The sequence below is a fragment of the Leiobunum rupestre genome, chromosome 4, assembly GCF_980474605.1.
Source record: "Leiobunum rupestre chromosome 4, qqLeiRupe1.1.hap1, whole genome shotgun sequence".
NCBI classification, from domain to species: Eukaryota; Metazoa; Arthropoda; class Arachnida; order Opiliones; family Sclerosomatidae; genus Leiobunum; species Leiobunum rupestre.
This window is the reverse complement of record NC_143387.1, coordinates 25054471-25061951: the sequence shown is the minus strand read 5'-3', so window position 1 is coordinate 25061951 and position 7481 is coordinate 25054471. Positions and strand designations below refer to the sequence as shown.

At 34.0% G+C, this 7481-nt stretch overlaps 1 protein-coding gene across 1 annotated transcript in view; it reads left to right on the top strand.

The window, feature by feature from the left end:
- The first annotated feature begins 5180 nt into the window (after window positions 1–5180).
- The window catches only part of tinc (transmembrane protein tincar), a 68190-nt gene continuing 65889 nt past the window's right edge, over window positions 5181–7481 (top strand). The window contains exon 1 of the mRNA XM_090172655.1: window positions 5181–5449. The gene's annotated coding sequence lies outside the window, so the exon portion shown is untranslated. The remainder of the gene's footprint in view (window positions 5450–7481) is intronic.

The following is a 7481-nucleotide window of genomic DNA, read 5'->3' as shown; positions in this document are numbered from 1 at the left end:
GATTTAGATTCTATAATGACAATGTTCAGACCCCTCATATTTATGGAAAACCCAAAATTCATAAGCCGAATAACCCACTACGAACTATAGTAGCTTCATATGGAAACCCAACGTACAACACGGGAAAAATTTTATGTAATATAATTTCCCCTTTAATTGGAAACAATATTTCTTGTTTAAAAAACTCTGAAGATTGTATTAAAAAACTAAAATCCCATTGCCCTGTCTTATCCCAGAATGACGTCTTAGGGAGTTTTGATATAACCGATATGTATGGTAGTATCCCTATAAATGAAGCCCTTAAATTATTGGAATCTAAATTGAGAAATGACCCTAATTTATTACAAAGATCTCCTCTTAAAATCAATACAATTCTTAAGCTTTCGGAATTATGTTTAAATAGTACTTATTTTGACTTTAATTCCCAAATTTATAAACAAAAAGACGGCCTAGCAATGGGGAATCCATTATCACCGGTTATAGCAAATCTCTTCGTGGAAAATCTAGAGGATACCATTTTTGGGTCGGACATGGACAAAAATCATTTGGCTTGCTGGCTTCGTTTTATGGATGATATATTTTTTGTATGGAAGGGAGACTTGGATTCATTAACGACTTTTCACAATGATTTAAATAATTTACATAACTCTATTCACTTCACTCTTGAACTAGAAGTTAACCACGAAATTCCTTTTTTAGACCTATTTATTAAAAATGTTAATGGTAAACTAACCTTTTCATTATTCCAAAAGCCTACTCATTCAAAAACCTTTTTAAACTTTAATTCAAACCACCCCAACCATGTAAAAAGATCAGTCGTAAAAGGTTTAAAACACCATATTGAATCCATATCTGATAACCCAATTGCGGATAAATTAAAAATTAAAAATCAGTTAATTGAATCAGATTATCCAAAAACACTTATAGAAACCATATTTGACAGAAACTTAATCAGCATGCCTTCTGATATGAAAAGTAAACCTAAAGAGGAGGTTTTAGTTTTACCCTATATACCTAAAACCACAGAGAAACTTAAACGTATTTTGAAAAATTATAAAATAAACTTAGTATCAAAAACCACTAATATACTAAAAAATCAAATTTCTCATTTAAAACCTAAAATAGAAGATTCCGCCATTCGAGGCGTTATTTATGAAATCCCTTGCTCATGTGGAAAAACGTATATTGGTGAAACAAAACGTTCCATTTTAGACAGGATACGTGAACATAAATCCTGCGTGGCTAAGGGCGATATGAATAACGGAATTTCAAAACATATTTGGTCTACGTTAAACCACTCTATTAAATGGGATGATTACAAAATTTTAAAACGGGAAACCAATTGGTACAAAAGAAAATTCTATGAAGGATTGTATATTCGTAAACTAGGTAATTTAAATTTAGATAAAGGATGTCAAGAAGTAACTAATTGGGGTAATATTGTGATTTAAAATTTTATTTTATTTTATATTTATATTTTAATAATTCACACTGACTTACATATACTTTGGATTTATCGGTTACATTGATTCTATTACACACGTAAATTGTTAAAATCAGTAAAACTTTTGTTTATTTTTTAACACGCTGACCTTCTGCTCGCGTGATATTAGAACTTGAATATGGCGCGTGGTAAAATTTTAAATCAAATTAAAACTAACGAACGACTGAAGAAGAGCCTCGGCTCGAAACGTCTTGTATAAAATAAGTTTTATCTTCTAATACCATGCCGTTTTCTCTGAATTAAACATAATTTCTACTAATATTCACCATGGTAAATAATAAGTTTAATATATAACATATTTAAACTTTCCGCTCTCCAAATTCACTCCTTTTGTGGCGTGTTTAATGGCCTACGTTTTCTTCTACCTGTCACCCTTTAAATTTACTTTCCATAAAAACAAAAACCCTGGTGGTAGGCCAACGTGTTCTGCTGTTGGCCTACCACCAGGGTATTTGTTTGGAAGGAAACTAAATCTAAAGGGTTACAGTCAGAAGAAAACTTAGGCCTTAAATTACTTATTTTACACATTTTTATCAATTTTACTTCATAAACAGTAAGAACTTAGACCTTTTAAACTCTATTTGCAGTCCTTTATAGGCCCTTATTAATTAATTTTTTCTTTAAATTATTCGATACGACTCAATATATTAACCATTAACATGGCCAGATTAAGCTGGTTTTCGCTCGAGGGAAATTCCCAATTAGTGTCCCTAAATTCGCGGAACAAAGGAGGGTTGCAAAACGTAAAATATTCAAAAACGAAATAAGGTAGTATTCAAATATTAGTCTTGAGATTATTCGAAATAATTTTTTTCTTAGTTTAAGGGAAATAAATGGGTATTTAAAAGGATTAAATGTCTTAACCACAAAGTTTAGTCTTAGATCTTCTTCCATTTCGATATCCCAAAAGGTATTGTACTAAACGTGAAAGAGTAAAATGGGTCTAAAATAAATTAATAGACCTTTTATAGTAACTAAATATTTAGAAAAAATTAAAAGTTTAATTTTAGGCGTTTTATAAACCTTTATTTTGAACAGTGCAGGAGGCTTATTTACATCCGCGAGACAAAATATTTACATAACCTTTTCAAAAATTTCAGACTTAACGGTAATATTTTATGAGAAATGGTAAAAATTATAAGACTCAAACTTTTAGCGTTTTTACAGAAAGATACGAAAGAGTTCTTGGCTAGACCACCTGGAAGTTAGGGAGACAGATATTCCCTATCTCCTTAGCGTTGGCTCAACCATTAGGCGAAGAAGAACAAAGTATAACGGTAATTTCAGAGGGATATCGTCGCCATTTCGCCATACATAGAAGCGCGTAGAAACCATTACCTCAAGCTGCCAAAGAAGGAAAAGGCGTCCCGCTAATGCCCGCCGATTACCAGCTGCCCATTCGCTATAAAATAGTCCGGGGGCATTTCGCCCATACGCTGCCCCTCTTCGTCGTATAAACTACAACACGTAATTCATTCCCTAAATGTAAATCATAATCCGCGTTGGATAATTTTCAAAACAGATACCGTACAAAATACATTATCGGATGTCAGAAGGGATTTCGCATTACCGGTCAGAATTTTGTTTACCCAGGGGTAATATGAAGTGTAACTTCCTAGGTAAACATCGCTAAACATTTTGTGCCTCGGATCAAAATACAGCCGCTTGTGATAAGCATTTTATGAAAATAAGCTTATTACCGTTTTTCCGTGACTAAATTGCTCCCATCTTTTTGAAATATGTCAATGAAATCACTTACACATGGTTAATAATAATAATAATCAGCTAGGCTAATACCCAAGGCACCACCTTAGACCTAAGTCATCAAGCGACTTTTGAAGCCTTTTAATTCATGTGGCCGGGTTACAATGCGTAGGAGGGTGGTGGCAAGCCCTGCATGCCACGCGAGCCAACAGCTCCCTACACTAACTATTACAGTTAACCTCAACAAGTTTTTATGGAAGGTTAGACGTAGTAAGCTCATTCTGTTTTATTTTGACCAGACAATTTGGAAATATATCCATTAGCTTTATTATCGACCCAGAAATATTGACGTTTTGATTTTTCCATTTTAAAATATGAGTACTTTAAAAACTTTATATTTTAAAAGAAGCTCCAATTACTCTCACATGGGGCGCTAATTAATTCGAGGGTCACGTAACTGTTATTTCACTCCTATTAGCTCCGTCGAAAATAATTTTAGCGCGAAATAGATGGAGAATTTTACGCTTACTCGTGTTAAGTTACTTATGGGCTTACGTTACAGCTAAGCCTAAGATCTAATTTTGAACGTGGAGCGGGAAATTGAACGCCAGTCAAAACCGAAGGGACAAGAAGAAACTTGACAGGCGCGATAATAAGACTTCGCAAGAACACAAAAGTGGGAAGATCCCGACACTAAAGAAGTCAAACGAGCAAAAATGGTTTCCATGGAGACGGGTTTCCGTTCTACGCTTCAGCTCCTTTAATTCTCCCGGGTTTAATTAAAAAGCCTGAAAACCAAATCTTGGTCAGATGCAAAGCATCCCCCCCCCTCCTTTCAATTTGGTAAAATTCATAGAAAATCTTTGTGCCCTATTATTATTCTATGAAAATGGGAAATTGGGCCGGATTTTTATTTGGGCACAAAACTATTTAATCTGCTAAAGTAATAATTTATTTGGATGATACTCGTTTTCGTCTTTCGTTTCATTATTTACCATTAAAGATAGGATAAATTTCCGTAACCTTTGAACTTTGGTTCCGATGTTTCTTGAGGAGATAATGCAACGGATGTATTTAAAGTAAATTTTAAATGAGGAAAGAGCTGAATTTAAAATGCGAAAGCTTTTACGGCTAAAAACTAATCTTTCTTTTTTTAAATACTTTAAAAGGTATTTTTTCCGCACTATATTCCAAATGGTAACGGAAGGAATTAAGTGCATTTTCTTGTTTTTCCCAATGTTTATAGCATTTATAATTTTTAATATTCTCTTAATGATAAAATTTTAATTAATTTCTATAATTGTTTTCTCTGACATTTATTAGACAATAAATAATTCAAATTTGTTTTGACCGAATCCAAATCCTACATCAAAAATATAGAGTTAGAATTTTTAAATTGTATTGTACGAATTCTGAAGAAATTGTATATCATTTCAAATATCCGAAATATGCAAATACTAAGTAGTGCTTTATTGTAATAAAGTATTTTTAATTGTGTAAAAGTCGAGTATTCTTTTAAATACTAAGTAGGAGTTGATTTAACCTAATTTAGTTTTAACATAATTTAAAATAGCATGGCTTTAAAAAAAGAGATAAACATAAACATATCACTAAACATTAAATTATATTATTTGACAACAATTTAATTTATAAATTCGGCTGAATGCACTTCGGACGATTGTAAATTGAAAAAATGATACTAACCCAACATCGAGTATATCGGTAATTTAAAAAGCAAACAAAAGTCAAAGGGAAACTTTTTAACTTTTCTAGAAGAGGCGAGTAGTTTTCTCACTATATGTAGTATTTTCCCGACTATAAAAGTGGCGAGCTCCTAGAGTAAAACGTGAAGAGAGTGAGAATGTCTATCCCCCATTTCCCGCGCTCCCCCCTCGTCGTCTATGGATCAGTAGAGGCAGGTTGAGAGAGAGAACGATGCGCCTTGGAAGACTCAGAGAGAGTTGCGCGCTCGAAGTGGACGGAGAGAAGCTCGCGAGGGTCGCGCTATTTTTCCCGTACGAACGCCAGTGCCTGACGGTGAAGGAAATATTTCAGGGGAACCCCCTGAAATGTACGCACGTTGAACTGACGGTTGAAACACCCCGACCACCCGACGAATAGACATAATCCGCTTTCGACCAAGTTGACATTTTAGCGTCGGTTCTCCGATAAATATTAGACGCTAGGTGGAGCTCAATGGATTAAGAATTGAAAGTGGACTACGGAAATTTTAGTTTGGCGGTGAGTACCAGATTGTTACCTTTGTCGCGTATTATACTTAGAAATAGAAATGTCTTCGCCTAACGTGGTTTCGAGAATCAATGACTTCACTTGAACAACGCAGGCGCGGCTTCTATTTTAAAATAAATAGAATGTCCTTTCCAAGTTGCGAGCAACAACTCATTGTTTTATAAAATCGTAATAAAGATTTATATAATAGAAAAATATATTTTTGGTACGTTATAATATTTATGTTAAGGAGTTCGTGGTTAAAGTGGTTTTCTTAAAATATTTCTTATTGCAATTTTTGCAATTTACTTCGTCACGCGATACAATTTGAACCGTAAAGCCCCATTTTCATGCTCGCTGGTAGCGGGTAGAAATCGACAAAATCCGCTTCAGCTATACACTTTTTCACTTTCCGCGTCGATCTGTTTCAAACAGATATTTTAGCTTTATTTTCACGCTTGCGAGTGGCGGAAGCGAATTTTGACGATTTTTATCCGCTACCAGCGAGCATGAAAAGGGGGCTTTAGGCTTGGTTTCCACCAACGCGTGTAAGAGCGCGTCATAATGTTTTCTGTCGCACGTAAGAACATTTGCACGTTTCAAAGCTGAGTGTCGCTTTTTGACGCGCGCTGGTGGAAACCAAGCTTAAAGCTTGTTTTCCACTATAGCGCGCGTCATAATGTTATTTTCTTTACGCGCGTAAAAACGTTTGAAAGTTTCAAAGCTGAGAAACGCGTAATTGCGCGCGCCAGTGGAAAACAAGCTATATGCGCGGTTTGGCAAATATTCACTTCTGTGGAGCCTGCAAAGGTACATGATTAATTTTGATATATATTATATACTAATGATACTATATATATAGAAAATAACATGTACAGGTGTGTAAATAATAATTTTTGATAGTTTAAAAAAAATACTGGTAATCTTTCCTAGTGTTTATAACAAACCATAAGGGTTGATTTACAGACATATCAACTATTTCATAAATAATATAATTTAAAAAAATTAAATTGTTCTCCGACGTTTAGTTTGAATTATGTTTGTAGATTAAATATTGACTTATTTAATTTAATTATTAATTTCCCCTATAACTCTTTCCATAAAGCGTCTAATTATTTGTACCGACACGACCCTAGGTAGCGCTGCTAAATTGTTAATTCCGGCACGAGGCAACCAACCACCTCGGTCTGTCTTTGGCTCAATTAAGTTTGTTTGGTATTATGTTATTATTATTGTTCGCTTTTATCCTCGCTTTGCTTGGTCAAAGTAAATAATTCAATAACGATTTCGTGTTATTTTATTGCCAATAACTTATAAATAAAGACATTCCCTAGGTAATAGGATTTCCCAAAGCTCATCGGCTTAAGTCTTAACTCTAAAATTAAACAATAAAGTCTACTTACCGTCAACAACTGAAATCTAGGACTGAAAGGGAGTAATCATAATGACCTTTAAGCAGCTACCAACAAGTAAACCGGTAAAATAAAAACTACTATAAAAAATTATTTATTTTAAAAATTTTACATAATGAAACGTATGGACGTTTTATTGTTTAAATGAGATAATGGTCTATGGTTAAAGCGATTCGAGATGACGTAAAAATATAAAGAGCCGCGTAATGAAAAACAATTGGACGTGGGTGTGTGTACTTTACATCCTAGCCGAGAACAAATTATAATGGATTTTATTCGCTGGCATCTCTGTGGCCAACAGTCAAGGCGAAGGCGTTGATGCCTTTCAAACAGTAACGCTCGTTTTCAAAAACAATGGGTGATATTTCATCAATTTATGTATATTGTTTCGAGCGTAACCCCCAAGAAGCAACAAAATGGGCGAAAATTTACGTTTCGTAAACATTTATCTGCCCCTTTTTGTTCGATTTTTATCAAACCATTTTTTCTTTTTTTAAAACGCATATTGTTTTAACGAGTTATTTTTGAACGGTGATTCAAAATCTTTTTATATACTTTGAGGGGTTACACCGAAGGTAATTTTTGACATTGATATACTCAGTGACCCTTGCGAAAAAGAGTGTGACGAATAG